Here is a 15,798-nt window from a genome sequence, read left to right on the forward strand (position 1 = left end):
ACACTCCTTTGTTACTCTACAGTTACCATTCACTTTTATTGCTGTCCCTTTGCCAAGGTGGATACTGTATCATTATCAGCAGCATTTACGGAGCAGAGCACTGTGCCAGGCTCTTGGAAACATACAACAGACAAAAAAGACACAGTTCCTGCCCTCCAAGAGCTTCCAAATCTACCGGGTGGGGAGGGGGCGGGGGGGGGAGGTAGTTTACTCGTAAGGGGATGTCTTTCTGGACATCTTCCAGGATTAAAGGTGGAGCCTAATTCCTCTGTTGACTCTGATTCGGGAAATGAGGCCTCTGACAGTAAACGAGGAACACTGAATAGGCTTGAGACAACAAGCCACACAAGATCACTGATTTCCAGGTACTGGGATCCACACCCAGATGATGTGTTTTTTCATTAAGCAGAGGTCTCTGAGTTCACACGGAGAAGAACAGCCTTTCTTTTATAGGCTTTTCTTTCTAGGTGTTCAAAGTCATTTAAAGACATTAACAATTAATTCTTTTTACCATTCCTCCTCGATCAGGGCAAGGTATGATTATGGCCACTTTATAGGCAGGTGAGGAAACTGCAGAGCGGAGGGGAACAAAGCCTGGGAAATCGGTGGAGGTGGAAATGGAGCTGAAATGGTTGTTGGGTGGCTGATGTTACAGACCCTGAATGAACCAGGTTTGATGGCAGCTCCTGGGGCTGTGCTGTCAACAATAACGTCACTCTAAGGGGCTGGAGCCACAGTAGCTACTCTTCAGTTCCTCTGGGTGGGGGTTCAAAACTCCTCCTCTCCTTTGCCCACAGCTGCCATATTTAAGCTCCTCCCTCCCCTGGCCACCATCTTGAACAGCATTATTTTGAGTTTGGCCTAGTGGAAAGGGCACTAGGAATCAGGAGAGCTGGGCTCTAGGGACACGTTCCCTGCCCATAACAAGTTTACAGTCTAGAGGCTTATTTTGCACCTGTTTTGCACAGGGCTGGGCACAGAGCGAGCCCCTTACAAATACCACAATTAACAACCCAACCTCCTGAGGGCAAAAAATTACACCCTGTCATTGTAGACAAAACGGAATCTTCCAACTTCTTCTCAGGTCATCCTTCTAACAAGCATCTCATTAGCTCCACAAGAACCTCCTGATTTTTTCAGGGCATGTAGCATCAGGAGAGAAAAATAACAATAGAAATGAGAGATGAAAAGGTATGAGAAGGTCATTCAGTCTAACTTAACTGCTGCTGCTGTTTTGCTTCCTGCAGTAAACCCTATCCTGGTCTATTTTAAACATCTTAAAGGGAGGCATTTTACCTCATCCTCTGGGAGATTATCCCAACATCCATTAGTTTTCATTGTGAGAAAAATGTTCATGATACAAATATTTATAGACTTATTATCCTTCCCCCTCACCTCAGACATCCTGCAGCCAAATCCTACTTTGGACTGCTTTAATCTTCTGTCATAAATCTCTCTCTCTCAGCCTCTTAATCACCTAGGCTGTTCCCTCTTCACTCCCTCTAATTTATCTGTTTGCTGGGTGTTTAATGTACTTTAGATTCAAATCCATTTGGGGGGCACACACAGTTTAGGCCACGGCAGGCACTGATCGGAAATCCCCTCAGACCGGACCTGCATTTTTTTTGGTGAGGCCTGCTGAGGTGAGAGCCACTCTAGCAGCCTATCTGCCTCACAGTCAAACTGGGGGAATACAAGACATATGGTTAGCTACTCTGTCCTGCACTGTTACCCTGGATTTTTCATTTGGGAATTTAGAGACTTACAAATAAACTCTATTTCACTGTCATTGTTCTATGGGACCGTTTACCCCCATTTAGATGGTGAGCACCAGGGGACAGCCCCTCACTCCCCACCCATCCAATCTGTAAGTAGATGGAACATCCTATACAGTACGGCCTTAATAAATAGCATTTCTAATGAGGATGGCTTTAGGTGTATAAGTGCTGACGGTGGCTGTTGGGAGGCTATAACCCCGGGTGGTGGGATTCCAAGATAGTTTTGAAGATGAGGAGAGCTGTGGCCTGATGGATTTGAAATGGGGAGGGCAGGGAGACTTCCAGGCAGGATGAATCACGAGTGAGAAAGAAAGTTGGCAGGGAAGGAGCACAGGTCAGCCATGGACTGGGGAGGAGTGAGCGAAGAGAGAAGGGATATAAGAGAGGGAGTCATGGTGGGGAGCCTTGAGGCTTTGAACCGTGTCAGACACGCATTAGAAACTGGACTCAGAATGTCTGAATGAGGATTTCTCCCTTCTGCTGATGTGTCTGGCAATCGCTTAGTGTGCCTGCCAGATCTTTGGCTGATTGCAAGAAGTCCAAGCAAGGCATAGCTGACCCAATCAGTGCTTCTTGATGATGAATGGTTCTTTGAATTCTTGAGAAAGCCTTTAAAAAAATAGGAGTTGGTAATGGGTTGGGGGTGGCACACAAAGTATATTCTGCGAGTTTAGTGAAGGTGACATTAATCTAACACCCCAACAAGGAAAGCTATAAAGGCAGCATCAACCACAGGCCAACAGAAATGAGAAAACTGCCCGGATACCGCTGGCTATTTAGTGGCCTTTTTATTCACCCCAACTTAGTTGGGGTAGGAGAGGAGTTGGAAACTAATATTTTATAGAATTAGCACAGGTTGCCTTGGTACCAGCAGAGTGAGCTCAAGAAGGCCAGGCCACAGGTCTTCTAGACTGTAAGCTCGTTATGGTCAGGGAACATGTCCGGTAATTCTGTTGCACTGTACTCCCCCAAGCATTTAGTACAGTGCTCTGCACATAGCAAATGCCCAATAAATACCATTGATTGGTGGATTCTGATTTTCCTGGGAATAAGCCCAATTGTCAGCTGATGCTTGGGGGTCAGCTTGGACTTCTTGGACTTGGGAAGCAGTAGCATGGCACAGAAGATAAAGTACAGGCCTAGGAGTCAGAAAGTTATGGGTTCTAATCCCGGCTCTGCCACTTGGCTGTGTGGCCTTGGACAAGTCACTTCACTTCCCTGTGCCTAAATTCCCTCATCTGTAAACTGGGGATTAAGACTGTGAGCCCCATGAGGGACAGGGTCTATGTCCAACCCAATTTACTTGTATACACCCCAGTGCTTAGTACAGTACCTACCACTTACTAAGTGCTTAAATACCACAATTATCATTATTATTATTATTACTTAGTGAGCTGTTCTGAGGAGAGAGCATGCACTCTGGCAGTGGAATGGCTAGCTGGAAAATCCTGGTAGCGAGAGGTGGCATGGCTGAAGCTGAGGGGTACCTTCCCAGCCCAAACGCTGACAGCCTGAATTTGGCTCTGGGCTAAAGCAGAGATTTCTAAGGGAAAATTCAAATGGGAGTTTTGGAAGAGGAGCCCTTCAGTTGTTGCTATTGGAGTTTCTCTTTTGGACATGTGCTTTCCATTGGAATTCACATTGTCCAAATACACGGTGTTCAGGTGATGCTCTCCTTGTTCAGATTTTACCACTCCCAAAAAATTAGAGCCTGGGAATGATTCTTTAACAGTCCCATGCTGAAAGACCACACTGAGGTTTCCTGACACAACCACGCTCTGACTGAGCCACTTAACCGGTAAGAGGCCTTATCCCATGCTCTCCACAATTCACCTTCACTTGTATCTTAATTTCCCTGCTGGCATTTAAGCTCTAGGTGACCGAACAGCTCAAGCATGTTGGAGTGTTTCCTGACCCATTTTTCAGCTGCTTTTTCCTTCAACTCCTGTTTTTTGAGAAGAAAGCACCAAGCCGCCATTATTAAACCAGGTACAAAACACCCACAACCGGTACCACTGTTTCCACGATGCAACCTCATGCTAGCATGAGCTAGTTTGTGCCTAGGAAATACTATCTACCACGGGTGCTTAATAACCAAACCTCACCCAACTCCCCCAAATGAACAGTTTCCTGGAGGGAACTTGGTCTGTGCTGTTTACATTCCTTTCCAGGTGTTTCCAGAAGACCAGATTTAACGCTGCCTGATTACAGGCTGAGTAAAATCAGGCTACAACCCAGCTTCCACTGCCCTCCACTCCTGTGGGGTGAGACTTATGTTGGACAAGTCAAGACAATGATGCCTGCAAACATGGGACAAAGCTGTGAATCAAGGAACAATCAATTCCACATTTCTGGGGCATCTGGCCATTCTTGTTGAATTCAACTCTAGGTTATATCTCTCTGGTGTTAAATGTTCTCCCAGTACCACTGAAGATGTTTTAGTTTAGCCCCCAAATGGTCTCCCACCATTTTGTTTAGAAGCCTCTGTTCTAAGACAGTTTATCCCATTTCAATTATACAATCAGTTGATGGTATTTAATGAGCACATACTGTGTGTACAGAGCGCTGGAAAATGTATTTGGGAGAATACAGTATAGGAGGTAGGAGGTAAGACCAAGACTTTACAGAACTTAATTTCTAATTAAGGCCTCCTCAAGACCCCAAGGTGTGTGTGGGGAAGCGGTGTTAGAAGGGTAGAAGGGTATAAAGTGAAAAGGTTATATATAAGTGTATAAGTGCTAAAAGTGGTTGTTAGGAGTTAAGAGAAGCAGCGTGGCTCAGTGGAAGGAGCACGGGTTTAGGAGTCAGAGGTCATGGGTTCTAATCCCGGATCTGCCACTTGTCAGCTGTGTGACTTTGGGCAAGTCACTTAACTTTTTGGTGCCTCAGTTACCTCATCTGTAAAATGGGGATGAAGACTGTGAGCCTCACGTAGGACAACCTGATAATCTTGTATCTACCCCAGCACTTAGAACAGTGCTTGGCACATAGTAAGAGCTTAACAAATACCATCATTATTATTAATGCCAGGTTATGGGCTTTAATAGGAAGGACACGGTTTGGGTGGGAAAATGAAAAGTTCTGTTCCCTGGCTTCATCGTGGTTTTTAAAGCACTTTCTCAGCCCCACTGTGTTGAGGAGTAACCTATTTTCAAATTAACCCAGAGCAGCAGTAGTTTGGGTTTGGAGTTACTGTAATAATAATATCAATTGTGGCATTTGATAATACAAATACTAATAATAATATTTGTTAAGCACCTGTTATCTTACTATGTGCCAGCCAAGCAATACTCTAAGTGCTGGGCTACAAACAAGATTATCAGGTTGGGGCATAGTCCCCAGTCCTCCTCAGGCTCACAGTTAAAGTGTTAACTATGTGCTAAGCACTGGGGTTGATACAAGCGATATAAGCTTAACCCTTAGCCTTCTGCGGTTGAGCTAATCCACCAGAAACTCTGATGCCTTTCCTCTGCACTGCTGCACCTGCTTTCGACACGCACTGTGCAAACTGGGCCACAAGCTGCAGCTCTACACCCTCCAAGCCATTCTACACCAGACAGCCTTGCTACCTCCCCGAAAACCAGCACCAGTTCTTCTCTGGGCCACGGAGAAGACCCCCAGCGCTTCTTGCCTCCCACCACCTCACTGGGAAAGAGAAAAGCACTCAAAGCAAGGGCTTGGGAGTCAGAGGTCATGGGTTCTAATCCCAGCTCTGCCGCTTGTCAGCTGAGTGACTTAACTTCTCTGGGTCTCAGTTACCTCATCTGTAAAATGGGGATGAAGACTGTGAGCCCCATGTGGGACAACCTGATCACCTTGTATCCCCCACAGCTTAGAACATTGCTTTGCACATAGTAAGCACTTAAATACCATCATTATTATTAAAACCTTGTGAAGACTGGTGGCTAACTTAGTGGTTGTTGTGGCTACGGGTGTACCTTGGAACTAGTGAGCCATGAAGAGTCTGAAATTCTGCTCCTCAAGCCATAGCATCCTATTGATTTTTGGTTTCATTTTGTATATCTGTCCTTGTCTTATATACTACTTTAGTGTTAATGTTTCATCGTTCTATATGTGTCTCTTTCCCCTTCTACTCTTAGATTGTGAGCCCCTTGTGGGCCAGGGACTCCCACCTCTACATACTTTTTCAATGATTAATACAGTCCTCAGCAAGCAGTAAGCAAGCTCTTAACAAATATTATTACTACTATTACAGATCAAACACAGTCCCTGTCCCACCTGGGACTCCCAATCTTAGAAGGGAGAGAGAACAGGTATCTTAACTCCATTTTACAGATAAAGTAACTGAAGCACAGAGAAGTTAACTGATTTGCCCAGGGTCTCCCCTGCTGGGTGTAGGTGAGCTAAGATGGATTTTGCTTTGGGACCAGTCTATCCTTACTGCATACGATTCTGTTTACACGGTCTAATCAAGCCACCGTTACCCACTGAAGATGCTGAAGTCATTGCTGGGGTGTTTCTCTCCAAATCCCCATTATGAAAGCAGCTTTTCGTTGAGTTCCCAGGCTCCTTGGGGCAAAAGAACTTAGAATTCTCAGCGGAGTAGGGACAAGCATAAAAACCCCAACAAAACTCGAATCCCTCTGCCACCACAAGTATGACAGTGGAGGAGCCTGCGTTCCCCAAGTCCCCAAGGAAATGTAAGACATAAGCAACTAAGTCTTTTCATTCCTCAAAAATCTGTCACAACATATCATTTGCAAGCACTGAATGCAGATCACAAGGAAATGACATTGTTCTTCCATTGCTGGGAAACCGACCTCTGAGAGCCCGGCCGGGTCCGCTGTCATTCTACACCAATCCAGGCCAAAGGCTCCTTTTCCCTCATGAGCGATGTCAGTTCTGAGCCCCAGCTTACTCAGGGTTTCGTCGCCAGCCACATGAACCCCAACCTCCCTACTCAAAGGGGAGGGCGTCTGAGTCTCAGGCAGGAGGAAGGACTTGAGGAAGGGTCAAAGTGGAGAAAATCCCTCCCCTTGGTTTTGATCTTTGTCTAACTAGCTCCCAGCTAGTAGGAATTGAGTCCAAGGGTGTGCCCACCCAGTGGGCTGGGGGCCTTGCCCACAATACTCAGGGCAGGGGATGGGGAGTGGGGAGACAATGCCGCTGCCCCCATGGGCTTCTGGCAGTGCAGAAAAGCTGTTGTTTTCATCTTCCTCCCAGCCTCGCTCATTCTGGGTTTCCCACAAGATCTGAGAGTTCCCGAGCAGGGATGAAAGGCCCCGGTTTGTGTTTTACTGAACCACTGGCTCATCAAACACCACCTGGGATAAAAATCCCATCTTCTCTCTTCCTCAAATTTAGGATGGAAAGTTGGCCCCTATGGCTGGGCCCCAAATCAACCTCTGATGGCCTAGGGCCAAGAGCTTCTGATACTCTTCCTGCAGCCTCCCTATGCCAACGAGCTCATATCATTGCTATCACATGCTTTCTCTGCATGCTGATAGTGCCATGGCCGGTTTCAGAACGTGCCACTTTGACCAGGTTAGAGAAATGGCATTTACCACGTTCCTGAGCACTTAGCTGAGTGATGTGACCCCACTCCAACTCTTTTGGGCTTCAGAACTTTTTGGGGAAAACTCACTCACTCAACCCTTTTCTGGGTCCCTGAGCTATGTCTCCAGATTTCTAAAGTAACATATTCCAGCATCACTCTGTCATAGGAACAGATCTGGTGGTGCAAATACAGCCATCCCCTCTTCAGCTCTGCCCACCTTGGAATGAGTCTTCAGCAGGAGCTGCTGCTAATGCCCCATTGGCATAAGGTTAAATTTACAAAAAATAAACAGTGATGCCTGTTCAATGGCCCTGCACTCAACAAAATTCTGATTGTTGTCTGGAAAACGGCATTTCAAATGCTGAGGTGAAATGCAGGAAATTTGTATGGCCCCAGGATAATGTTCTCTAGAGAATGTTGGTAGAAATTATATTTTGTGGACCAGCTAGCCCTGAGAAATATATTCCCTCACACCTGGCCTGTCGGGATCGGGATGGGGTAAAAGGAGAAGGGATAGGTTTATTTCTTCTGTTCAGAGAAAATGAAATCATCTTATGGATTTCTGTGTATGTGTGTGTGTGTGAGAGAGAGAGAGAAAGAGAGAGAGATACATTTAAAAATTGAAATCCACTACTACCAGGTCTTACTAGTAAAAACTAGAAGCCCATAACTGTTACCACCTAAACTAATATTTTCTAGGAAGAACCAGGATTCTTGTTGGGGTATACCATGTATCCCTTATTAAAAACTAGTTGTAACTAAATACCTGCTAGTGAAAACTCATTGTTGCCTACTCTAGACTGAAAAGACTAGTTCTATCTAGTTCTATCCACTTTATCCAGTCCAGTGAGCAGGTATGAGATTCAATTTAGAACCCACTTTAGGAGTTTACTGTTCTACGTGGACTCTGTAGATTGCAGTGTCTAATAGCTGAGAAGGTGAGGAAAAGCAGCAGTGCGGGCCATAGGTCAGTCCTCTTACACCGACGACTATGCTCGCTTCCCCCCATCCTCCCGTCTCCTGCATACTCCCCCGGACTGCCTTCCGGCCCCTCTTCCTCCAGCCAAGACAGCAAGGAAGCAGTGGCCAACTGAGGCATTCTCAGCTTTCAGAAAGCTGGGAAGACTACAGGGGCTGCTGTTACAGCTGGACTCTGAGCTGCGAGGAGCCTTAAACTCTGCTCCTCTAGCCACAGTGCCCTGTTTCTCTTTGAGGGCATGTCCACGTATCTGGTTGTCCTTGTCTTTCACACTGTTTATGCATTTTTATTGTTTTATCCTTCCTTATGTGTCTGTCACCATGTGCCACTCCCCACCTTATTAGATTGGGAGCCCCTGGAGAGCTGCAAACCATGTCTATTTCTCACCTGTTTTTCTTTTTCCAGTTTTTAGTACAGTGCAGTATATAAAGTAGGCATTTAGTCGATTAGACTGTAAGCCCGTCAAACGGCAGGGTCTGTCTCTATCTGTTGCCGACTTGTTCATCCCAAGCACTTAGTACAGTGCTCTGCACATAGTAAGCGCTCAATAAATACTACTGAATGAAAATACTATTGAATGAATAAATACCAATGCGACTACTTCTATCACCACTACTATCATAACTTGTTGAGTTCTTACTGTGTCTTTTTATTCTTACTCTCATTCTTACTTACTATACTTATTTTTAAAGTAAAGAGGACTGAAGTGAGTATATTTCTTTGGTTGTCGCAGGAAACAAAATTCAATGGAGAGGATGTGAATAGTGTGCGTTCTCTATTTTCATTTATTCTTATTCATTTCAGTAATGTCTTAAAGTAATAATTCATGAAAATATTCAGTTTTAAAAGACTAGTAATTTTGAAATCATTAATTTTTCTGGTTTTGGTTTTTACTAAAGGATATGTGGTAAGATTTACCTGTGTTTTTTTTTAAAGCAGTAAATATTAGGTGCCATGATAAATTTGTCCCCTCTCAGGGTCGCACCTGGAGAGTTTCCAGTACTCTACCAGTCTTGACTATGGGAGGGAGAGTCAAGCAGAGTTTTATCCATTCCATTCCTAGCTTGGGCAATGGCTAGCAAGTGGAAGACAGTCTGCTACAAGTCCAATCTCACCTGAACTGGGCAGCAGTGGCATAGGAAAGAGTCGAGAGTAGATTCAAGTTTACAGTGCAGAAAGAGGTAATGGTAAGCCACTTCTGTATTTTTACCAAGAAAATTCTATGAATCCACTACCAGAATGACTGCAGATGGAGGCGGGGCATTCTGGGAGAGATGTGTCCATGGGGTAGTTAGGGGTCAGAGACGACTTGGTGGCATAAGACAAGAGAAGATAAATTTGTGTTTTTACCAAAAGTTGCCATGATTTCTAGACGACAGTGAAATTCCCCTAAGGGTGTGTATGGGGCTTCTAGGGTCAGTGAAAGTCCCACAGTTCCTATTGCCCCGTACACACACTCATGCACGCACACACATATATTCTGTCCCTTGCTGTGCTGTCAGACACGATACGGTTATGCTTCAGTTGGTCCAAGCACGGACCTGACCTTACACTGTTTCTCCCGAGCCATTCCAGAAAAACTGCATTCACTTTTTTCAGGCCTGCCTTTCGTTGATTCTTCTGAGTTCCCTTCCCCACCAAGATTTACAAGAGAAAGAAACTGACTGATAACCAGAGCCCCATTTTTGAGAACCTGTCCATGAGGCTGAGCTACACACCGAGACCCAATCGGCTTCCTTCTTTTTCACTGTTCGAGGTCAACCTTGCCTCAAAGGGAATGAAGTGACTTCAGCTGTCAGGTTGATGGTGCCGCTCTCAGTGATTGCTCTGAGGTAGTTCAGCTACCTCTGCTTGGGGCTGGAGCTATCTTCCCACATGGCCCATAGACTACCCGCCAGGATGAGGGAGAGATCACTGGCTGATGAGGCTGTCCGATCAGCGGTACCATCACCTGCCTCCTTGAGATAGCCTATGGATCTCAGTTTCCTCACCTCCTTACTCTATTAGCAAATACAGCTTGTCTGTTTCCCCCATTCAAGCGTAAGCTCCTTGTGAGCAGGGAACTTGTCTCTAACATCTCTTTAACATCTCTTATATTTACCCAAGCACTCACTGTGGTGCACTGAGTATTTAATAAATACCCATTAATAATACCCATTGAGTGTTCAATAAATACCATTACTGTAAATACCATTACTACTACTCCATAATGAAATAAAACCCAGTAGTGACAACGCTAAGTTCCTCATTGCCTCTTTCCCATCGAAACATGGCACCTCTTTGCCAACTCACTAGAGAAGGAACTCTCACCCACGTGCAAAAAAAAAAAAAAGAGAGAGAGAGACCAGGTTGTTAACAAGTCACAGGAAAAGAACCCATTTGATTTGTTGGGCTGTTTTCAAGGCCTGACCTTGGTCTCCAATCTACTTTGCTTCAATTCAGAAACACCAAGATATGTACCAGAAATAGTCTTAAGCACAGACCTCACATTTAGTGATTTAAGCCATAGAATGGTGAATTTTCATGCATCAGGTGTCTCATCAACAATAATGACTACTAATAAAATCAAATGCTTCAACCATGACTGGAGCACACTGAGCTGCTGTGAGGCACACCTGGGGCTGAATGCAAAAGGAAATCCAAAGGTGCACAGAATTCCTGCCATTTGGTGGAGGGGGGCAGTGGAGTGTGTAGATACATAGTCTCTATTTTTTCAAAGTCTGGAAAAGTGTTACATACTTTACATGCAATGGCCTATTTTATATTCACCTTCATCTTTACTCAAGAAAGAAGACATGTGAATGATTAACAGGGCAATTAAACTAAGGCGGGGGAAGGGAAAAAGGCTAATTCGTACCTGGCCTTTGGTACTTTGTGTACAGAATTCCACCGCATGGGCCGGGTCAGTTTGAGATGCAGAACAGGTTCCATAGTGCAATGAAGGTGTATGAATAAGGCATGAGATTGCAATTAGCTTGAAACTTCGGGACTTATCAGGTCTTTCCCGACAATGGGTCCAGTGGACCTGCCCAGGGTTGGGTTGGATGGACACTGGGACATCGGGGTCGGCTCCTGGATCCAGGACCTGCTTAGTGGAGTTTCTGAGGTTGGAAAGAGCTAGAAGGGAGAGGCAATCTAGGGGATCTTTTCCCAAATAGGGTGGCGGGAACGACACTCCCAAACCCACACCTTCGTGGAGGAGTGCCCATGCATTTACACCTTATTGCACCAACTCTTCCCTGGGGTCACTAACTCCTATGGCATTGATCAGTCAGGTTGTCAAGGCCAGCCCCTGGGGTCTAGAGTGATGCATTCTACCTCCTGATCCACCCCTGCTGAGGAGGACCTGGGCGGGTGGACTCTGGGAAACTGTGGAGGAAGAGAAAGAATGATGATGATGGTCCCAGCCCAGGATGCACAATAGCCTGACTGGTCCTTGATTCCAGAGCCCACACACAACTTGCAATAACAAATTACCGACTGCATTAGGTCATGGGGAATTGCAGGACCGATGACTACGTCCCACCTCTGGGGAGAAGGGAGATGCAAGCCATTGGAATCCTTTGTGGGTCAGCCCTTGGAAATGGTGGGGTGGAGATGGCAGACTTGTGGGTGGTTCATGATTGGTATGTGACTACACTAGCTAAAATAAGGCTCCTGTTCAGAAGTGAAGCCTATTCTCCTGGACTGAAAAAGCAGAATGGCAGAGTGGATAGATCACGGGCCTGGGAGTCAGAAGGTCAGCGGTTCTAATCCTGGCTCCACCACTTGTCTGCTGTGTGACTCCTCTGTGCCTCAGTTACCTCATCAGTAAAATGGGGATTGACACTGTGAACCCCATGTGGAACATGGACTGTGTCCAACCTGGTAAGCTTGTATCTACCCCAGTGCTTAATACAGTGCCTGGCACATAATAAGTGGTTAACAAAAACTGAAAAATCAATCAACTGATCAGTGGAGTTGACTAAACACCAATAGGAGCAAGACCCATGTTTCCTGCCTGCAAGAATTTGGAGTCTAGTAAAACTGGGTCGAAACTGCCAATCAGACCATATTTATTGAGGGACTCCGAGAGCAGGGCACTCAACTGGATGCTTGGGGGAGAATACCCCCAAGGAGTTTACAGTCACCATTTTATTCATTATGATTAGGGCCAGCCAGTTTCTAAAGACCTACAAGCAGGCTGTCCTTTGCTTGTCCTTTGGAAACTAGAAGGAGGTATACATATTGGGGCACACTTTGGCTCAGATTTGGGACCAATTTTAAACATGTATTGGTTTAATGTCTCTCTTTTAGACTCTATACTGTAAAATCACTGTGGGAAGGGAACATGTCTACCAATTCTGTTATACTGTACTCTCCCAAGTGCTTAGTAGAGAGGTCTGCACACAGTAAGTGCTCAATAAATACGATTGATTGATTTAGCCAAAAAATGCAAACATTCTGGTTATCCTCAAAACTAAATATCAATGGAGTACGCCCTGAGTGAGGAAGTGCATGGCTTACTGCCCACTTATATATAGTTCATTAGGTAAAGAGGGCCCTGAAGATCTCATGAACTGTTTTAAGAACATGTTTCCAAACCTCATTTTCTGCATATAATATATAGTTAGTTGATTATGGTATTTTTTTAAGCACTTACTAAAGGCTAAAAGCTGAGGTAGATACAAGTTAATCTGATCAGAACGCAGCCCGGGGCCAAAAGGGGCTCACATTCTATGAGGGAAGAACAATAGGTATCTTAATCCCACAGTACAGATGACAAAACCAAGGCCCAGGGAGGTTAAGTAACTTGCCTGAGATCACAGAGCAGGCCAGTGGCAGAGCTGGGATTAGAATCTGGTTTTCCTAACTCCCAATTCCATGCTCAATAAATATCATGCTACTGTTCCTCATTCTCCCTCATCTGCTCCTGCCTCTTTTGCTATAATCCAAAACACAACACCGAAAGAGTATGTCTTTGAAGCCACACATCCAAGTGAAATAAAAAACCTTGGTTTACAGCTTTCCCGGACACAAAGGCAGGAACTCCTGGTATTATCCAGGTCTGGCAGTCCTCAGGGATTACACTCTCAGGAAGGAGGAAGGTTTTGCTAGATGTCTCTGTTCAGGTGGGCTTCCCCCAGTTTTCCTGACTTATCTAGTTCTTTCTTTGTTTAGGCCCAGTTTGTCAAGGAGTGGGCCTTAAAAAATCTTTTTCAAGCCTTAAAAGTCCAAGCTTGCATTGGGCGGACCCTCTTATGAAATCGACAATCGTTCCTATGTGTGGGGTGTTTCATGACTCAGAAGGGCCCTGAGGCAGATTTTTATGGATCTCAGGAACACTTCACAACAACAACAACCACAACAACAGGCTAAGGAATGGAGCCGGCCCACCTATAATGGCTCAGGCTGAGATTCAATTGTAAAATGGCCTCTTTAGGGTGCCTGTCTGGGAGACCTGCACCAATATCACACCACAGCAGGAAATTTGCACAGGAATATGAGGAGAGTCCTTAACAATGCAGACTGTATGATTTCCGTAATATAAAGTCTCTAGGGCGTGAGCACAGGCTGCCAAGGACTTTTTATAGAAAGAAGTTTGGTAGTGAATTACTCCCCTAGCCTAGGTCTGAACCATCTCCTGCATGAAGCCTTCCTAGATTAAACCTCTGAATATTTCATTTTCCAGCCACCCTGGAGTCACTCCTGGCTCTCTACATCTGGTGCATATTTGTGTTATTGCTCCCCTGAAGTTTTCTGCCCAGAGCATTACATTTTTCTTCCTGTGCCCTCTCTATTACATTGAAAAAATTTCCCTGGCAGCTACCGTAGTCTTATTCTTTTTTAACGACGCTCCACAGAGTTATTCATTATGAGAAAGATGGCAGAGGATAGAGGATGGAGAAGGAGGAATAGTAAAAGGAGGAGGAGGAAAAGAATGGAGGATAGTGGAATATTGCTGGACCACTGCGTTATAAGAAAACCCCCATATTTGGAAGGCAGAAGATAGTGTTGATGAGCATCAGCTGATGTTTGTCATATTTGCTAAGCTGTAATACATTATGGCTATTTAGTTTTCAATCCCATGGCATCCACTGGCTTTTCCATATAATGCTATAATGCTATACACCCATGCATTGAAACTTCCCACAAGGATCAGCTGGTCGGGTTTTAGAGCCAATATGATGATCCAATCCAAAACTTCATACTATTTTCTCTCCTATCTTTGCTATTTGCCACTGTTGTGACACACTGAACAACAGGCTCAAACAACTCAGACATAGCAGAGGGCTGTTGGAAGACACACTGGTCTCGTGATCAGAATCGGCTGAGGACCTTCTGGGCTGGGGCAGAGGCTTTGCAAAGATTGGGATGCCAGGCGGGAGGCTTCAAAAACTAGAGAAAGGCCCTAGAAGGGGCAATCCCAATCCTGCAGCGAGGGACTCGTTCACAAACACACAATGCCAAAGGGAGTGACGATCTCATTTCATCCTTTCCTGCCACACACGTGCACGTGGGTGAGATTGTTCTCTGAAGGGCCATCAGTTCTGAAAACCAAGTCTGGGTATAGATGGGAACGTTATTCCCCTCAGCCACCCATAAGTCCGATTATAGAAAAAGCCTAAGAATAAGTGCCCCTTGTTTTCAGTTTGCTAGCCTCTCGTTGCACAAAGCTACGGATACAGCATGGTCCTTGGGAAAAGAAGGGTAGCCCAGGTGGCTCCCGGAGGACCAGGTCTGAGGGGTGACTGTAAATAGCCAGGAACTGGGATGTGCCCGGAGAGATTCCTTTCGAGCCATACAAGACTCATTGCAAATGCCTGAGCAAGGCCGACATTAGGAAATGGATTGCCTCACCAGCTCAGACTTCCCAAGGCCGAGAATTCTGCATGACTCAGAGGAACCTCAGGTGTAGGGGGAGAGGTGAGGGAGTGAGGAAGGGAGGGGGTTGTCTTTGCAATGGGCTCTAGGAACCCTCCCCATACAGGCTGGCTAATAGGGAAAGCTGTTGCTAGTCAATCAATGGAATTCATTGAGTGCTTTCTTTGTGCAGATCAAGGTACTAAATGTTTGGAAGAGAACAAGGCAGTTGGTAGACATTAATGCCTTCAGGGAGCTTACAGCCTAATGGGGCAGACACACACTGAGATAAATTACAGGTAAGGGAAGAAAAATAGCAGAAAAAGATGAACACTAGTGTTGTGATGGGGGGTGAGAACCTAAGTACTTAAGGGATGAGACTAAGTGCATGGTAAAGGAAGCAGGGAGAGAAAATAGGCCGGAAGAATGAGAGCTTAGTGAGGGAAGTCTTCCAGGAAGAGGTCTGATTTTAGGAGGGCTGCAGGAAACCTCTCCAATTTGTTCACAGCACCCCAGTCAATCAAATCAACAGCTGCTCTTAAGGGTTATGTTCTCGATTCCTACCCTCAGCACTTATGTACATAGATTTATTTAGTTTTATATTCATTTGTTTCAGCTATTCCATCCAGACATACTTCTCGTACTTCTTGTAGCCTTTTTCTTCAACTTCTTATTCCCAC

At 45.3% G+C, this 15,798-nt stretch overlaps 1 long non-coding RNA gene and 1 other non-coding gene across 4 annotated transcripts in view; one reads left to right on the top strand and one right to left on the bottom strand.

Moving 5' to 3' along the window:
* LOC103166216 overlaps positions 1–15,798 on the bottom strand; it is a 476,150-nt gene that overhangs the window by 52,781 nt on the left and 407,571 nt on the right. The window lies entirely within an intron of this gene.
* Positions 9,243–9,380, top strand: LOC114816275. The gene has a single exon (XR_003764042.1). It is a non-coding gene; the product is annotated as a small nucleolar RNA SNORA7 (small nucleolar RNA).

The sequence above is a fragment of the Ornithorhynchus anatinus genome, chromosome 1, assembly GCF_004115215.2.
Source record: "Ornithorhynchus anatinus isolate Pmale09 chromosome 1, mOrnAna1.pri.v4, whole genome shotgun sequence".
NCBI lineage: Eukaryota > Metazoa > Chordata > Mammalia > Monotremata > Ornithorhynchidae > Ornithorhynchus > Ornithorhynchus anatinus.